The following is a 19,685-nucleotide window of genomic DNA, read 5'->3' as shown; positions in this document are numbered from 1 at the left end:
GCTTCCCAATTGTCAATACCTGGGATGTGAACCGCAGAGATTAGACAGGAGCTGGATTCCGCCCATACAAGTATCCAAGATACTTCTTTCATAGCCTGAGGATTGTGAGTCCCTCCTTGATGATTGACATACGCCACGGTTGTGACATTGTCTGTCTGAAAACAAATAAACGATTCGCTCTTCAGAAGAGGCCAGAACTGAAGAGCTCTGAAAATCGCACGGAGTTCCAAAATGTTGATTGGTAATCTCGCCTCCTGAGATTCCCAAACCCCCTGCGCTATCAGAGATCCCCATACAGCTCCCCAACCTGAAAGACTCGCATCTGTTGAGATCACAGTCCAGGTTGGACGAACAAAAGAGGCCCCTTGAATTAAACGATGGTGATCCAACCACCAAGTCAGAGAAGATCGAACATTGGGATTTAAGGATATTAATTGTGATATCTTTGTATAATCCCTGCACCATTGGTTCAGCATACAAAGCCGAAGATGTCTCATGTGAAAACGAGCAAAAGGGATCGCGTCTGATGCAGCAGTCATGAGACCTAGAATTTCCATGCACAAAGCTACCGAAGGGAACAATTGAGACTGAAGGTTTCAACAAGCTGAAACCAATTTCAGACTTCTCTTTTCTGTTAGAGACAAAGTCATGGACACTGAATCTATTTGGAAACCCAAAAAGGTTACCCTTGTCTGAGGAATCAAGGAACTCTTTGGTAAATTGATCCTCCAACCATGTCTTTGAAGAAACAACACAAGTTGATTCGTATGAGATTCTGCAGAATGTAAAGACTGAGCAAGTACCAAGATATCGTCCAAATAAGGAAATACCGCAATACCCTGTTCTCTGGTTACAGAGAGAAGGGCACAGAGAACCTTTGAAAAGATCCTTGGAGCTGTTGCTAGGCCAAATGGAAGAGCAACAAACTGGTAATGCTTGTCTAGAAAAGAGAATCTCAGGAACTGATAGTGATCTGGATGAATTGGAATATGAAGATATGCATCCTGTAAGTCTATTGTAGACATATAATGCCCTTGCTGAACAAAAGGCAGAATAGTCCTTATAGTCACCATTTTGAATGTTGGTATCCTTACATAACGATTCAATATTTTTAGATCCAGAACTGGTCTGAAGGAATTCTCCTTCTTTGGTACAATGAACAAATTTGAGTAAAACCCCAGACCCCGTTCCAGAACTGGAACTGGCACAATTACCCTAGCCGACTCTAGGTCTGAAACACATTTCAGAAACGCCTGAGCCTTTACTGGGTCTACTGGAATGCGTGAGAGAAAAAATCTTCTCACAGGCGGCCTTACCTTGAAACCTATTCTGTACCCTTGTGAAACAATGTTCTGAATCCAAAGACTGTGAATCGAATTGATCCAAACATATTTGAAAAATCGTAACCTGCCCCCTACCAGCTGTGCTGGAATGAGGGCCGCACCTTCATGCCGATTTAGGAGCTGGTTTTGACTTTCTAAAAGGCTTGGATTTATTCCAGACTGGAGAAGGTTTCCAAACGGAAACTGTTCCTTTAGGGGAAGGGTCAGGCTTCTGTTCCTTATTCTGACGAAAGGAACGAAAACGATTAGCAGCCCTATATTTACCTTTAGATTTTTTGTCCTGAGACAAAAAGGCTCCCTTTCCCCCAGTAACAGTTGAAATTATTGAATCCAACTGTGAACCAAATAATTTATTACCTTGGAAAGAAAGAGAAAGCAATGTTGACTTAGAAGTCATATCTGCATTCCAAGATTTAAGCCATAAAGCTCTTCTAGCTAAAATAGCTAAAGACATATACCTGACATCAATTCTAATGATATCAAAAATGGCATCACAAACAAAGTTATTAGCATGTTGAAGAAGTTTAACAATGCTATAAGCATTATGGTCTGACACTTGTTGCGCTAAAGCCTCCAACCAGAAAGTGGAAGCTGCAGCAACATCAGCCAAAGAAATAGCAGGTCTAAGAAGATTACCTGAACATAAATAAGCCTTCCTTAAAAAGGATTCAAGCTTCCTATCTAAAGGATCCTTAAAAGAAGTACTATCTGCCGTAGGAATAGTAGTACGTTTAGCAAGAGTAGAGATAGCCCCATCAACTTTGGGGATTTTTTCCCAAAACTCTAATCTATCAGATGGCAAAGGGTACAATTTCTTAAACCTTGGAGAAGGAGTAAATGAAGTACCCAGATTATTCCATTCCCTAGAAATTACTTCTGAAATAGCATCAGGAACTGGAAAAACTTCTGGAATAACTACATGAGGTTTAAAAACTGAATTTAAACGCTTATTAGATTTAATATCAAGAGGACTAGACTCCTCCATATCTAATGCAATCAACACTTCTTTAAGTAAAGAATGAATAAACTCCATCTTAAACAAATATGAAGATTTATCAGTGTCAATATCTGAGGCAGAATCTTCTGAACCAGATAGATCCTCATCAGAAATAGATAAGTCAGAATGATGGCGGTCATTTAAAAATTCATCTGAAATATGAGAAGTTTTAAAAGACCTTTTATGTTTACTGGAAGGAGGAATAACAGACAGAGCCTTCCGAATAGAATTAGAAACAAATTCTCTTACATTAACAGGAACATCCTGAACATTAGATGTTGAAGGAAAAACAACAGGTAATGGATTATTACTAATGGAGACATTATCTGCGTTAGAAAGTTTATCATGACAACTAACACAAACTACAGCCGGAGAACAAGTTACCAAAAGTTTACAACAAATGCACTTAGCTTTGGTAGAACCAACATCAGGCAGCGTCTTTCCAGAAGTAGATTCTGATCCAGGGTCAGGTTGTGACATCTTGCAATATGTAATAGAAAAAACAACATATAAAGCAAAATTATCAAATTCCTTAAATGACAGTTTCAGGAATGGGAAAAAATGCAAAACAAACAAGCCTCTAGCAACCAGAAGCAACAAAAAAGTGAGACTGAAATAATGTGAAAAAAACTGGCGCCAAGTATAACGCCCACATTTTTGGCGCCAAGTATGACGCCCACATTTTTGGCGCCAAGTATGACGCCCACATTTTTTGGCGCCAAAAATGACGCCCACATTTTTTGGTGCAAAAAAACGTCTGTAACACACATGCGTCAAAAAATGACGCAACCACGTGAAAACTTCCGGCGTCAACTATGACGCTGGAAATGACAAAATTTTGCGCCAAAAAAGGTCGCGCCAAAAATGACGCAATAAATTGAAGCATTTTCTGCACCCTAACAGCCCGCAAAGAAAAAAGTCAAATTGAAATTTTTAAGGTAAGAAAAAATATTTATTCATATGCATTTTCCCAAAAAAATTAAACTGACAGTCTGAAAGAAGGAATACTGATTATCCTGAATCATGGCAAATATAAGTTTAAAACATATATTTAGAACTTTACATATAAAGTGCCCAACCATAGCTTAGAGTGTCATAAATAAAATAAGACTTACTTACCCCAAGACACTCATCTACATATAGTAGATATCCAAACCAGTACTGAAACGAGAATCAGTAGAGGTAATGGTATATAAGAGTATATCGTCGATCTGAAAGGGAGGTAGGAGAAGAAATCTCTACAACCGATAACAGAGAACCTATGAAATAGATCCTCTAGAGGAAGACCATTCCCCTAGAGGAAGACCATTGTATTCAAATAGGCAATACTCTCTTCACATCCCTCTGACATTCACTGCACACTGAGAGGAAAACCGGGCTTCAGCCTGCTGCGAAGCGCATATCAACGAAGAATCTAGCACAAACTTACTTCACCACCTCCATGGGAGGCAAAGTTTGTAAAACTGAATTGTGGGTGTGGTGAGGGGTGTATTTATAGGCATTTTGAGGTTTGGGAAACTTTGCCCCTCCTGGTAGGAATGTATATCCCATATTTCACTAGCTCATGGACTCTTGCTAATTACATGAAAGAAATAATGGTATCTTTAGAAAGTCCATTTAATGGCGAGAAAAACGGTATATAATATATGTGGGTACAGTAAATGAGTAAGAGGAAAATTACAACTAAACACAAACACCGCAAAAATGTAAAAATAGCCTTGGTCCCAAACGGACAGAAAATGTTAAAGTGCTGTGGTCATTAAAGGGTTAAATGTTATAAAGTATCTTAATATAACAATGTTGGTTGTGCAAATCTGGGGAATGGGTAGTAAAGGCATTATCTATCTTTTTAAACAATAACAATTTTGGTGTAGACTGTCCCTTTAACTGTGGTTCTTACTCAAAGGGCTCTTTGTTTAAAATCGTGGTCTGTTGACATGGTATCTTGACTGATAACTTTAGCTTTCAAGGAAAAGATCTTGTTTTTTCCCGGTCTGTACTCTATTATTTTGACGGTTATGGGTGGCAAGGGACCATTTTTATCCTAGGATAAAAAATCTTGAACCAAGGGCAAATCTGGCAATCTTTTTTTATTCCTTTCCCCAATCCAGGAACCATAAATCTAAAAATAAAAAAATAAAAAGAAGAATCAGTTTCTGCGAAATCTGCCTGAGAACCTAATCCAGAGTGAAATAAGTACAAGCAGAACAAGAAGGCCCCTACCAATGCAAAATCTGCATGAAGGCGTGGCCCCTGATCCAGATTCTGTGCTGGTAGGTGCAGATTTAACCATTTTTCAGAAGGCCTGGGCTCAGTTAATCAATCAAGGATCCTTGGGTTATGGAAATAATTTCTGAGGGGTTCAGGATGAGTTTTCGGTCGAGACCTTCTCGAGAGATGTTTGTTCTGTCTCATCTTTAGAAAAAAACAGAAAAGCATGCGGCTTCTCTTAAGTATGTAAAGGAATTGGAGGACATTGGAGTAATTGTTCCTGATCCTGCATCAGAACAAAGAAGGAACCTTAAAGGGACACTGAACCCAAATTTTTTCTTTCATGATTTAGATAGCAATTGCAATTTTAAACAACTTTCTAATTTAATCCTATAATCAAATTTTCTTCATTCTCTTGGTATCTTTATTAGAAATGCAAGAATGTAAGTTTAGAATAGATGCCGACCCATTTTTGGTGAACAACCTGGGTTGTCCTTGCTGATTGGTGGATACATTAATCCACCAATAAAAAAGTGCTGTCCAGAGTTCTGAATATAAAAAAAAGCTTAGATGCCTACTTTTTCAAATAAAGATAGCAAGAGAACAGAGAAAAAATTATGTTTTTCTAAACTTACATTCTTGCTTTTCAAATAAAGATGCCAAGAGAATGAAGAAAAGCTGATAATAGGAGTAAATTGGAAAGTTGATTAAAATTGTATGCTCTATCTGAATCACTAAATAAAAAAATTGAGTTCAGTGTCCCTTTAAAGGGACATTAAACACTTTGAGATGGTAATATAAAATGATAAATTGTATATATAAAATAACTCTGCAATATACTTTCATTATTTATTTTGTCCTCTTTGCCTGTAATTCCATTCTGAAATTGTGAGCTTTTCAGTTCCTGTTAGAAATGGAAGTGCAGAACACTGTTCTATTCCACACAGCCATTGGCTGCACACTCTAGTGACCTATTTATAACTGTCCCTAATTGGCCACAGCAGAGAAGGTAACACAAGTTACAACATGGCAGCTCCCAGTGTTTTATAGACACTAAAACTTTACACTTATTTTGTCACTTTTTAAACAACTAATGAAACTTTAAAAAATACATCTACATGTTAGTAATGGACTAATCTTTTCTTTGAATGCATCATTCTATCTAGCATGTATTTAGTGTTTAATGTCCCTTTAATGTAAAATTCATGAAGGGGCTTTTTTATTCTCTAACACACGATATCTCCTATATTTAAGCCCTTATAACTTATGTGTGCAATTTATTTTTTTTATAAATTTTTATTAGACAGTGTTAATATGAGTGTAACTGTACTTTGTAATGTATTTTTGAAGTGTTTCGTGAAACTTTTATGCTGCGGAAAACTTAACTACAGCTCTTCGAGCATGGAAAGGATTGTTGCGTAAATGGAGAATGTGCGTACGCAATTACGATTTTTCAAGACTTGTAATACCTGCGCAATGGAAATCGATTGCGAAAAGACCACATCGCGCGTGGAAAACTCATAATGCGCTACTTGTAATCTTGCTCAAAGAGAGGTAAATAGCACTCAGGAAAATCTTTTATCCTCAATTCAAAATTCCAATTTGTGTTCGCTTCCAAAACAATTAACATACAGTATTAAAATTAGTGTGGTACCACTCTGAGAACATACACCTATACAACCTAATACTAAAGTTAATAGCTAGATACTAACAAATGCGTAGTGACATTTGTGCAAATCAATCACTATGTATAATTTAGTTAGAATGTTCATACATCAAAGTCCCTTGATATTAAATATGACCACAGCCCAAGCTGCACTCATGGTCTTACTAGTCACGTTGTCCTCTGGGTTTCAAGCAGAACATAAACAGGGATGTTGTACTCTCGCTGGCAACATTGTCTCAGTGAGGTATACCTCTCCGGGCTTTAGATCTCCCGCTGAGATTACAAATGACTGGATCTCTCCAAATGGTTGAGAACACTTCTCCTTCCTCACCACAGACTAATGCTGAATGGGAGACGTTATCAGAACTATCCTCCCTTTAATGCTCCAGGGTAAGTTTATGATAACTGTAGCCTTGAAAGATACCTACTTAAACATTGCTATTCACAAGGATCACCACCGTTTCCTTCGTTTTACGTTTCTAGACAGTCATTATCAGTTTGTAGCTCTTCACTTTGGCCTGGCTGCAGCTCCAAGGGTCTTTAAGAAGAAGGATCTGGGTGCTCTATTAGTTATCAAAGCTCAGGGAATAGCTGTGGCTCCATACCTGGACAATATTTTGGTTCAAGCTCCATCTTTACATTTAGAGACTGTGCACATTACTTTGGTTTGTTTGCAGTCATCGCTGTAAGGTAAATGTGAACATGAGTTCCTTAACCCCTTCTTCAAGAGTATCCTTCCTGGTAGTAATCATTGATTCAGTCTCCATGAGGTTGTTTCTCACAGACCAATGCAAACTAAAGTTGCAATCAGCTTGCCAAAAGTTGCAGTCCCTATCTCAGGCTTCTATGGCCAGTGTATCAAGGTTGTGGGTCTGATGGTGGCATTAGATGCCTTTCCATTTGCAAGTTTTGATCTACGTCCACAACAGCTTTGCATGCTATGTAAGTGGAATGGAAATCTTTCCAACCTGTCACGAGTAATTCAGTTGAACTAGGTAGTCAATCTATTTATTGGTGGACATCCCTCATTCCGGTGTCTCAAGGGATAATTTTTCTGCGTCCATCTTGGGAAATAATTACCACGGATGCCAGTTTTTCAGGTTGGGGAGCGGTTTGGGGTTCTCGGAGATCTCAGGGAGTTTGGTTGCCTCAGGAGGCAAGGCTACCAATACATGTATTGCAACTCTGTGGGATCTTCAGAACACTTTAGGCTTGGCCTCTTCTCTCATCAGTTCCTTTCATTCGTTTTCAGTCAGACAACATCACAGCAGTAGCCTACATCATCAAGGTGGTACCTGCAGTTCTCTAGCGATGAACAAGGTTTCTTGGATCCTGAATTGGGCAGAGAGTCATCAGTGTTACATCTCAGCAATCCACATCCCTAGGGTCTACAACTGGGAGACAGACTGAGTTGTCAGACTCTGCATTCGGGGAGAATGGTCCCACCATCAGAAGATTTTTGACTGGTTGGTACATCGCTGGGCTCTGCCAGAGATAGACTTAAAGACGTTTCGCCTAAACCACAAACTCCCCAGATATGGGTCAAGGGATCCTCAGGCGGAATTGATAAGACCAAGGCACTACTAGTGCGTCTATCAGCTAGTTTGTCTTTTTCCACCAATTGTACTTTTGGCGAAAGTAATTGCTCGGATCAAGCAGGAACACATTTCTGTGATATTTATAGCTCCTGCTTGGTCTCTGAGGACGTGGTATGCAGATCTAGTCCAGATGTTCAATGCTCTTCCGTCATCTTCCTCAATTACCAAATCTACTTTCTCAAAGTCCGTTTTTTTATCAAAATCTTCACTCTCTAAGATTAACTGCTTGGAGATTGAATGCTTCGTTCTTTCTCAAAGAGTTTTTTTCCCCTGACTCTGTTATAGAGACTTTGACTTAGGCTCACAAGCCTATCACCAGGAAACTATACCACAAGGTGTTTGCATTTGGTTCTCAAAGTTGTGCAATATCCCCCCTTTGAACCTATGCATAAACTGGATATTCAGTTTCTATCTTGGAAGGTTTTATTTTTATTAGCTATCTGATCTGCTACAAGAGTATCTGAATTGTCAGCTCTCTCGTGATCCACCGCATTTGGTATTTCACCAGAACAAAGCTGTTTTTCAAACTTTGTACGGTTTTCTACCTAAGGTGGTTCCCCAGAAAATAATTAAAAACCATTAAACCTAAAGTTTTTCTTTCATGTTTCAGATAGCGCATACAATTTGAAAAAACTTTCCAATTTACTTCTATTATCTAGTTTGCTTAGTTCTCATGGTATATTTTGCTGAAAAGCATACCTAGGTAGGCTCTGAACCTTGGAGCTAGCTGTTAATTGGTGACTGCACATATGTCTATTGTGATTGGCTTACTGATTTGTCCAGCTAGCTCTCAGTGGTGCATTGCTGCTCTTCAATAAAGGATACCAAGGGAATGAATCAAAATTGATAATAGAAGTAAATTGGAAAGTTGTTTAAAAATGCATGTTCTACCTGAATCATAAAAGAAAAAAAGTTGGGTTTCATGTCCCTTTAATCAGGAGATAGTGGTGTCTTTCTTATGTCCCAATTGAAAGTTATCTAAAGAGAGATTACTGCATAACTGTAGCTACTATGAATTTTCGTCAGTCCTCTAGCTTGTTTGTTCTGTTTTTAGGAAAGCATAAGGGTCAACAGGCCACTTTAATTTCTTTAGCATCATTGTTTCTACATCTTGGGCTTTTAGGAATGAGGCTTCAGTGGAACAAATTTGCAAGGCTGCAACTTGGTCATCTTAGCATACTTTCATAAAATGTTATCAATTTGATGTGTTTTCTTTGATGGAAGCAGCTTTTGAAAGGAAGGACATTCAGAAGGTGGTTCCTGCTAAAAAGGTGCCTGCCTTTCTTTTCTTTTTTTCTACTGATTTTCTCCGTGGACTCCACATCTTTGGGTATTGGTTCCCAATAGTAAGGAATCATGGATAATAGGGCTGCAACTAACTATTATTTTCATAATCGATTAATCGGCCAATTATTTTTTCGACTAATCGGATAAAAAGAGAATCAATAATAGTTTTCTATGTTTTAAATAAAATCCACATAATGAGTGTTACAAATATAAACTTCAGACTAAAACTTTACATTAACACAACTGTTTCTTCAATTTTTAAGCAGCAGAGCACAGTTTTATAATTAAACAAAACAAAACCACAAACTGTTTGAAAAGAGGTAGAACTAGAAAGAGTTAGACTATCACTGTTAATAACATTCTTGTTATTCACTCTTTCAGAAACTTTGCATTGAAATGCAAAAATCTCAACATGTCCACATGCTTCTGGCTAAGTCTGGTTCTCTGTTTGCAGCTATATTTCCTGCAGCAGAGAAAAGGCTATTGAGGTGTATAAGGAGGGATTTGCCAATTTCACCAAAGTGGGATATTTATCTTTGTTAGCTTTTCACCAATGCTAAGTGTTTTCTACCTTGGCAAGGGGCCTCTCAATAAAGTAACCCTTGACTTCATTCTAACATAAAAATATCTTGAATATCTATATGCAATGGTAAATAACTAGCTAAAAGGTTATGGCAAATATCTAGTCCGCTCTAAAAATAACGAATATATACTTAAAAAGGTTGAATCTGGTACATATCACAATTTATTAAAAATATAAAAAAAAACAATAAAATACAAAATCAAAAGCACTTAAGAACTGTATATCAATAACAGGACCTAGCCTTACACATTTATTTATACAGTACATATAATCAGCAATAGCAAGCAATACGCTAATAATTGTGCAAACAGATAATAGTGCATATCAATTTAAATAACTCATCAATCTAGGGGCAAGTTGTAAACAACAAGCTTGGCACTATATCATGAAAAACATAGTTCCAAATCACCTGATTTAATATAAACAATCCAAATGATGACTCCTATTATTTCTGTGTTGCACATAAGCCAGGGGTAGTTGTAAACGTATACAGTACTGTCCTGAAAAAGTGAAAAGTAGACGTCTGTAGACGTCCTTTAGGCTAAGGACATAACCATAAAACACAATACCATATGCAGGAGTTCATTGGAGTGAAGCAGCTGGTGTTGTTCACAGAGCAACTAATTGCAAACTAACTAATCGATTAATCGATTATGAGATTCGTTGACAACTATTTTCATAATCGATTATGACGATTAGTTGTTGCAGCTCTAATGGATAAATTCCTTTCTTTCTTGGCGGCAGTTCGAGTTTGCACCTCTTTACCCTACATTCTTCCTATATATTACTTCTTCCTCCTGTCCTTCATTACATGTAATACTGGGAGGGTCAGGGAAGTAGGAGGGATATTAAAGCTGTGGTGTAGGGTGCCTTTGCCTCCTCCTGGTGGCCAAGTGAATTCCCAACAGTAAGGAATCATCACATCTCTCTAGCTACTTCCCTTGTCGAGAGCTGCAAGAGAATGACTGGGAGGTGGCAGTTAGGGGAGGAGCTATATAGACAGCTCTGCTGTGGGTGATCCTCTTGCAGCTTCCTGTTGGGAAGGAGAATATCCCACAAGTAATGGATGAATCCGTGGACTGGATACACCTTACAAGAGAAAACATAATTTATGCTTACCTGATAAATTTATTTCTCTTGTGGTGTATCCAGTCTACGGATCATCCATTACTTGTGGGATATTCTCCTTCCCAACAGGAAGTTGCAAGAGGATCACCCACAGCAGAGCTGCTATATAGCTCCTCCCCTAACTGCCATATCCAGTCATTCGACCGAAACTAGCCGAGAAAGGAGAAACCATAGGGTGCAGTGGTGACTGTAGTTTAAAATTTAGATCTGCCTTAAAAGGACAGGGCGGGCCGTGGACTGGATACACCACAAGAGAAATAAATTTATCAGGTAAGCATAAATTATGTTTTCTCTTGTTAGGTGTATCCAGTCCACGGATCATCCATTACTTGTGGGATACCAATACCAAAGCTAAAGTACACGGATGAAGGGAGGGACAAGGCAGGTACTTAAACGGAAGGGACCACTGCCTGTAGAACCTTTCTCCCAATAATAGCCTCGAAGAAGCAAAAGTATCAAATTTGTAAAATTTTGAAAAGGTATGAAGCGAAGACCAAGTCGCCGCTTTGCAAATCTGTTCAACAGAAGCCTCATTTTTAAAGGCCCAGGTGAAAGCCACAGCTCTAGTAGAATGAGCTGTAATCCTTTCAGGGGGCTGCTGTCCAGCAGTCTCATAGGCTAAGCATATTACGCTCCGAAGCCAAAAAGAAAGAGAGGTTGCCGAAGCCTTTTGACCTCTCCTCTGTCCAGAGTAAACAACAAACAGGGAAGATGTTTGACGAAAATCTTTAGTCGCTTGTAAGTAAAACTTTAAAGCACGGACTATGTCCAAATTATGTAAAAGACGTTCCTTCTTTGAAGAAGGATTAGGACACAATGATGGAACAACAATCTCTTGATTGATATTCTTGTTGGAAACTACCTTAGGTAAAAACCCAGGTTTTGTACGCAGAACTACTTTATCTGTATGGAAAATCAGATAAGGAGAATCACATTGTAAAGCTGATAACTCAGAGACTCTACGAGCCGAGGAAATAGCCATCAAAAACAGAACTTTCCAAGATAAAAGTTTGATATCAATGGAATGAAGGGGTTCAAACGGAACTCCTTGAAGAACCTTAAGAACCAAGTTTAAGCTCCATGGAGGAGCAACAGGTTTAAACACAGGCTTAATTCTAACCAAAGCCTGACAAAATGCCTGGACGTCTGGAACCTCTGCCAGACGCTTGTGCAAAAGGATAGACAGAGCAGAAATCTGTCCCTTTAAAGAACTAGCTGATAATCCTTTATCCAAACCCTCTTGGAGAAAGGACAATATCCTAGGAATCCTAACCTTACTCCATGAGTAATTCTTGGATTCACACCAATGAAGATATTTGCGCCATATCTTATGGTAGATTTTCCTGGTTACAGGCTTTCGTGCCTGTATTAAGGTATCAATGACTGACTCGGAGAAGCCACGCCTTGATAAAATCAAGCGTTCAATCTCCAGGCAGTCAGTCTCAGAGAAATTAGATTTGGATGATTGAAAGGACCTTGTAGTAGAAGGTCTTGTCTCAGAGGCAGAGGCCAAGGTGGAAAGGATGACATGTCCACCAGGTCTGCATACCAGGTCCTGCGTGGCCACGCAGGCGCAATCAAGATCACCGATGCTCTCTCCTGTTTGATTTTGGCAATCAGTCGAGGGAGCAGAGGAAACGGTGGAAACACATAAGCCAGGTTGAAGAACCACGGTGCTGCTAGAGCATCTATCAGCGTCGCTTCTGGGTCCCTGGACCTGGATCCTTAACAAGGAAGCTTGGCGTTCTGGCGAGACGCCATGAGATCCAATTCTGGTGTGCCCCAACGATGAACCAATTGAGCAAACACCTCCGGATGGAGTTCCCACTCCCCCGGATGAAAAGTCTGACGACTTAGAAAATCCGCCTCCCAGTTCTCTACACCTGGGATATGGGTCGCTGATAGATGGCAAGAGTGAGTCTCTGCCCAGCGAATTATCTTGGAGACTTCTAACATCGCTAGGGAGCTCCTGGTCCCCCCTTGATAGTTGATGTAAGCCACAGTCGTGATGTTGTCCGACTGAAATCTGATGAACCTCAGGGTTGCTAACTGAGGCCAAGCTAGAAGAGCATTGAATATTGCTCTTAACTCCAGAATATTTATTGGGAGGAGTTTCTCCTCCTGAGTCCACGATCCCTGAGCCTTCAGGGAATTCCAGACTGCACCCCAACCTAGAAGGCTGGCATCTGTTGTTACAATTGTCCAATCTGGCCTGCGAAAGGTCATACCTTTGGACAGATGGACCCGAGATAGCCACCAGAGAAGAGAATCTCTGGTCTCTTGATCCAGATTTAGCAGAGGGGACAAATCTGTGTAATCCCCATTCCACTGACTGAGCATGCATAATTGCAGCGGTCTGAGATGTAGGCGCGCAAATGGCACTATGTCCATCGCCGCTACCATTAAGCCGATCACTTCCATGCACTGAGCCACCGAAGGGCGTGGAATGTAGTGAAGTTCCTAGGAAGGAAACCCTTGTGAGGGGTGATAGAGAACTCTTTCCCTCGTTCACTTTCCACCCATGCAACCTCAGAAATGCCAACACTATGTCCGTATGAGATTTGGAAATTTGGAAGTTTGACGCCTGTATCAGGATGTCGTCTAGATAAGGGGCCACTGCTATGCCCCATGGTCTTAGGACCACCAGAAGAGACCCCAGAACCTTTGCAAAAATTCTTGGGGCTGTAGCTAACCCGAAGGGAAGAGCCACAAACTGGTAATGCCTGTCTAGAAAGGCAAACCTTAGGAACCGATGATGATCTTTGTGAATCGGTATGTGAAGGTAAGCATCCTTCAAATCCACTGTGGTCATGTACTGACCCTCCAGGATCATAGGTAGGATTGTCCGAATAGTTTCCATTTTGAACGATGGAACTCTGAGGAATTTGTTTAAGATCTTTAGATCCAAAATTGGTCTGAAGGTTCCCTCTTTTTTGGGAACCACAAACAGATTTGAATAAAATCCCTGTCCTTGTTCCATCTGTGGAACTGGATGGATCACTCCCATTATTAGGAGGTCTTGCACACAGCGTAAGAATGCCTCTTTCTTTATCTGGTTTACAGATAATCTCGAAAGGTGAAATCTCCCTTGTGGGGGGGAAGCTTTGAAGTCCAGAAGATATCCCTGATATATGATCTCCAACGCCCAGGGATCCTGAACATCTCCTTGCCCACGCCTGGGCGAAGAGAGAAAGTCTGCCCCCTACTAGATCCGTTGTCGGATAGGGGGCCGTTTCTTCATGCTGTCTTAGAGGCAGCAGCAGGCTTTCTGGCCTGCTTGCCTTTGCTCCAGGCCTGGTTAGATTTCCAGGCCGGCTTGGATTGCGCAAAAGTTCCCTCTTGTTTTGTAGCAGAGGAAGTTGATGCTGCACCTGCCTTGAAGTTTCGAAAGGCATGAAAATTAGACTGTTTGGCCTTACCTCCAGTAATGTCAGCAATAATTTTTTTCAAACCAGGCCCGAATAGGGTCTGCCCCTTGAAGGGAATGTTAAGTAATTTAGACTTTGAAGTCACGTCAGCTGACCAAGATTTAAGCCATAGCGCCCTACGCGCCTGGATGGCGAATCCAGAATTCTTAGCCGTTAGTTTAGTCAAATGAACAATGGCATCAGAAACAAAAGAATTAGCTAGCTTAAGTGTTCTAAGCTTGTCAAGTATTTCAGTCAATGGGGGGGAGGAGCCAACCTTCACTAAGACAAGACGCACTTTCACAGAGCTCCTGATATATTTATTATTTTCAAGTGATCTACTGTCTATTTTCTCCACTTTTCACTTTGCCTAAGGGGTGTATGTGGAAGATCTATCTATCACTACTTTCGGAAAGCAGCACAGCACTTATCGCCCTGTCTTTCGAGTCTCGGGCTCTCTGATTCTCTCTGGCCTACAATGTGCGACGACACTGCAGCTTCCATCTTGAGTCAGATGCATGTATTAATAGACCGATATGGCGGGACTCTGAGTAACACATTGACTGAATTTTGTAAGCCCCACGCCAGTCATGCTAACTACCTACCCACCTTGACTACTCATGTGAGGAACTCAGAAGACACAGAAAGCAGCTTAGAACAGAGGCAGCCGCCATCTTCCCTTTCAAGTCCGACACCCATTTGCCTACAAAGCATGGTTGAGAGGACCGGGGAGCTCACTCAGCTGGATACCGGTGGCGGATCGCAGTCCGAGGATGATCTGGGCGATTCCCTAACAGCTGCGCACCTTGAAGCCTCTAGAGAAACGCCGCAGACAAATGCGCTACGGAGCAGCTGCAGCTGGACACAAAGACAGGGACCGCGCAAATTCCTGCTGACATCTTGGAACCCGCTGGAGAGGTACGGACCGCACAACACATTTCTCACAGGGACATATAGACTCAGAGCCTATGCGCTGTGTGTACGTTGGGAGTCTCAGCACAGAATGAGCACTGTAAGTTGGTGTGCATTAATGGGCCTCACACCACATGTACAATATGCTCCCGGTAACCTGAGAAGTGGCATCGGCTAATTTGGAGCTCCTTATGACTATGCTAGCAGCTTTTGATTTACAGCATATATGAAATCTATTTCCAGTCTGAACATCCTCCCGCACACTTACTAATGGGACTGCTTATTGTGCTGCTACATTTCTTTAGCCATAACAATTACTTTTAGTACAACTGCCATAGACTTGTTTTGTCCTTTAATATCGCTATGCTCTGACTTTCATGTGTGTGGCCCCTATATTTGAGTTGAGAGCTCACTGTTTCCAGGGACAATATTTCACACTATATAAGTGGGCCTGTGGCTGACTACGGTACCAAGGCATTATTACTACAGCAAAGGGGAAGTGAGCTCAGTCCATCAGGTCATACCGCTGCAGAGCATATAGATGTTTGTACATGTTGTTTATATTATTGCTCGTGCAGCCTCTCATTCACAGCTCTTCCAGATAGCTTTTCTCCATAGGGCCACACTCCCACCTAGGTTGTAGAGCTTAAAGGAGCAATTCACAACTCCAATTCTGTCTGGTATACACACGTGCTGAGCACTAATTATAGCACACTCATAACATAATGTAGACCGCACCCATTCACATCAATCCAAAGAGCTCACTTCTTCTACCTTGCTTCCTGTTTTAAACTAACCTCCGCAGTGTACAGGGTATACACTTGTTTGCAATTCAATGTTCTCACTTTAATGATCCCAATGTTTGCAATTGCTTACCCTTAACATTACCGCTCTCTGAATTCTAACTTGTTTATATTAGCCACTATTTTAGAGTCTCTTCTTATTACAGTGGAGCCAACATGTATTGAGTTTTTGTATATTTTATTTCCTGCAGTTCTTGATGCATTAGTACCATGTTTAATTGCGATATCCTACACTTCTAGCTCCAATGGGCTTTAAAATACTGTAAGCCCCTACAAAACAGATCACCTATCCCATGCACATTTTATTTTGGCACAATATTAATGTTTACATAAGGTTCTAAGGTTATGACACAGTTCCTAGTTATATGTTTACCCTAATACACTTGGTTCAGAGGTGCTAAGCACCTGCCTGACGGTTAATGTCTATATGTACCCATAAATATCCCTGGTAGCATTCTAATTTATATTTCTCAACTACCTAACAGTACCTCTAGTTTGCAAGTCAGCTGTATGGCAGTAATGTTGAAGACTTTCCTCAGTCAAAGAATATGTTACACATAGGAATGGTTTAAGTTCTAAACACAGTTTCTCATAAACTTTGACTGCTATATATCTACTTAAAAATACTCCTCCAACCCCTGCTGACTGGTCTTGCATGGTGCCACTGCCGGCGGCCGAGGCGGTGAGCCATGAGCAACATAATTACTCATATTTCAATATAAGGGGTTAGTTTCAACCCTCACAAATCAATAACTGGTTTGGGTTACCTATGTATATATGCTCTCTTTTATTCCCGCAACATAACCTCTGAAGCCACATAAATAGTAGTCAAGATATCGGACTACAGCTTAAGTCTTCTGCGAGCCTGCTAGAACTATGATGTGATCTGCAGCTCTGCCACATAGCCGCAGTAGATAGGTTCCTGGGGCAGGCTGGACCTGCTCTGTTACTATTAACACCATATTCATGGTATTCCATATAAATCGCATAAACCTTATTCAGCTTACCACCTCCTCTCCCCCCCCCCCCCTAAGGTACCCCCTAATGTTGGAGGGCTATCTATATGGCTTATCTTGCCTATGCCATACTTTAATTATCTTTACCTGCATATTCCACCATAATGTCTACACAACAAATCTATATATTTACTCATATTGGTGCTTACAATACCAACCTTTAACTACCTTACACTAACAGGTCCAAAAGCACCCATTCAACAAGCTAATTTTAGTCCACAATATTTCCCTTATTTACCTTAACAATCTATACAATTTATGAATAGTCCTGGGGATTCATTAATAGTCCCAGTTAATACCCTCCTAGTTCTATGGTGTACGAGTCCTCGGGACCTCAAGAACAAATCTGTTGTTAATCTTAAAAAAAATTGAGGTTTATTAATGAGATCCAAAAGTGATCTCCTTAGGTACAATTTCCTTCTTTTGCTTTATTACAACCTGTTTCTTTTGTTGGTTCAAAAGTGATTTGATGTGTCATATAGAAGGTTCCCGAAAGATCAGTATTCTATTTGTATAATGCTTGCAGGCTTTGTAACTTATCGGCTATTATATATTATATGTCTTTTCTATGCCTATTTTACTACTCCTGTAACATTGAAAGCTTTACCTCATGTGACATAAGATTTGGTTATTATGATCTATGTATGCCTTTAACTAAACCTCAATAAAAAATTATGTTTGAAAAAGTATTTCAGTCAATGGAGTAGCTGTCTGAAAGGCCTCCTCCAGTGACTCAAACCAGAACGCTGCAGCAGCAGTGACAGGAGCAATGCATGCAAGGGGCTGCAGGATAAAACCTTGTTGAGTAAACATTTTCTTAAGGTAACCTTCTAATTTTTTATCCATTGGCTCTGAAAAAGCACAACTGTCCTCGACAGGGATAGTGGTACGCTTTGCTAAAGTAGAAACTGCTCCCTCCACCTTAGGGACCGTCTGCCATAAGTCCCGTGTGGTGGCGTCTATTGGAAACATTTTTCTAAAAATAGGAGGGGGGGAAAAACGGCACACCGGGTCTGTCCCACTCCTTAGTAATAATATCAGACATGGGCCTTAAAACATCTGCGCGCTCTGTATTACGTCTAACCCCAGAGCTATCGCTCTTTCCTCTGAATTCAGGCAGTCTGGCTAATACCGCTGACAGGGTATTATCCATGATTGCCGCCATGTCCTGCAAAGTAATCGCTATGGGCGTCTTTGATGTACTTGGCGCCATTTTAGCGTGAGTCCCTTGAGCGTGAGTCAAAGGGTTCGACACGTGGGGAGAGTTAGTCGACATAACTTCCCCCTCGTCAGAATCCTCTGGTGATAATTCTTTTAAAGATAACAGCTGATCTTTATTGTTTAAAGTGAAATCAATACATTTAGTACACATTCTCCTATGGGGTTCCACCATGGCTTTTAAACATAATGAACAAGGAGTTTCCTCTATGTCAGACATGTTTATACAGACTAGCAATGAGACTAGCAAGCTTGGAAAACACTTAAAATCAAGTTAACAAGCAATATAAAAAAACGTTACTGTGCCTTTAAGAGAAACAAATTTTGCCAAAGTTTGAAATAACAGTGAAAAAAGGCAGTTAAACTAACAAAATTTTTACAGTGTATGTAACAAGTTAGCAGAGCATTGCACCCACTTGCAAATGGATGATTAACCCCTTAATACAAAAAACAGATTAACAAAACGAAAAATATGTTTTTTAAACAGTCATAACAACTGCCACAGCTCCTACTTTTGAAGCCTTTTGAGCCCTTCAGAGATGTCCTATAGCATGCAGGGGACTGCTGAGGGAAGCTGAAAGTCACAGTTTGTAATTTTAACTGCACCAACTGTAACTTTTATACTATAACAGTGGAAAGCCTCAGGAAACTGTTTCTAGGCAAAAATAAAGCCAGCCATGTGGAAAAAACTAGGCCCCAATAAGTTTTATCACCAAAGCATATATAAAAACGATTAAACATGCCAGCAAAAGTTTTATATTGCACATTAATCAGAGTATATACCTCTGATAGCAAGCCTGATACTAGTCGCTATTAAATCACTGTATTTAGGCTTTAACTTACATTAATCCGGTATCAGCAGCATTTTCTAGCAAATTCCATCCCTAGAAAAACTTAACTGCACATACCTTATTGCAGGATACCCTGCACGCCATTCTCCCTCTGAAGTTACCTCACTCCTCAGACATATGTGAGAATAGCAGTGGATCTTAGTTACTTCTGCTAAGATCATAGAAAAACACAGGCAGATTCTTCTTCTAAATGCTGCCTAAGATAAAATAGTACACTCCGGTACCATTTAAAAACAATAAACTTTTGATTGAAGAAAAAACTAACTATATTTTACCACTTTCCTCTTACTACCTCCAGCTATGTTGAGAGCTTGCAAGAGAATGACTGGATATGGCAGTTAGGGGAGAAGCTATATAGCAGCTCTGCTGTGGGTGATCCTCTTGCAACTTCCTGTTGGGAAGGAGAATATCCCACAAGTAATGGTTGATCCGTGGACTGGATACACCTAACAAGAGAAATTATGGTTTTCATACATATGAGAAATAATTTGAGTACTATATCCTGTTAAAGGTACAGTATACTAGAAAATTGTTTTTCCCTTAATGTGTTTCTAATTACTTTTTTTACCAGCTGCAGGGTATAATATGTATGAGATTTGCTTTTTAAGGCTTATTTGTGTATATGAATTAGCTGATTTTGTGTTTTGAAGCCACAACCTAATAAA

The sequence above is a fragment of the Bombina bombina genome, chromosome 1 (assembly GCF_027579735.1).
Source record: "Bombina bombina isolate aBomBom1 chromosome 1, aBomBom1.pri, whole genome shotgun sequence".
NCBI lineage: Eukaryota > Metazoa > Chordata > Amphibia > Anura > Bombinatoridae > Bombina > Bombina bombina.
This window is presented reverse-complemented; position numbering follows the sequence as displayed.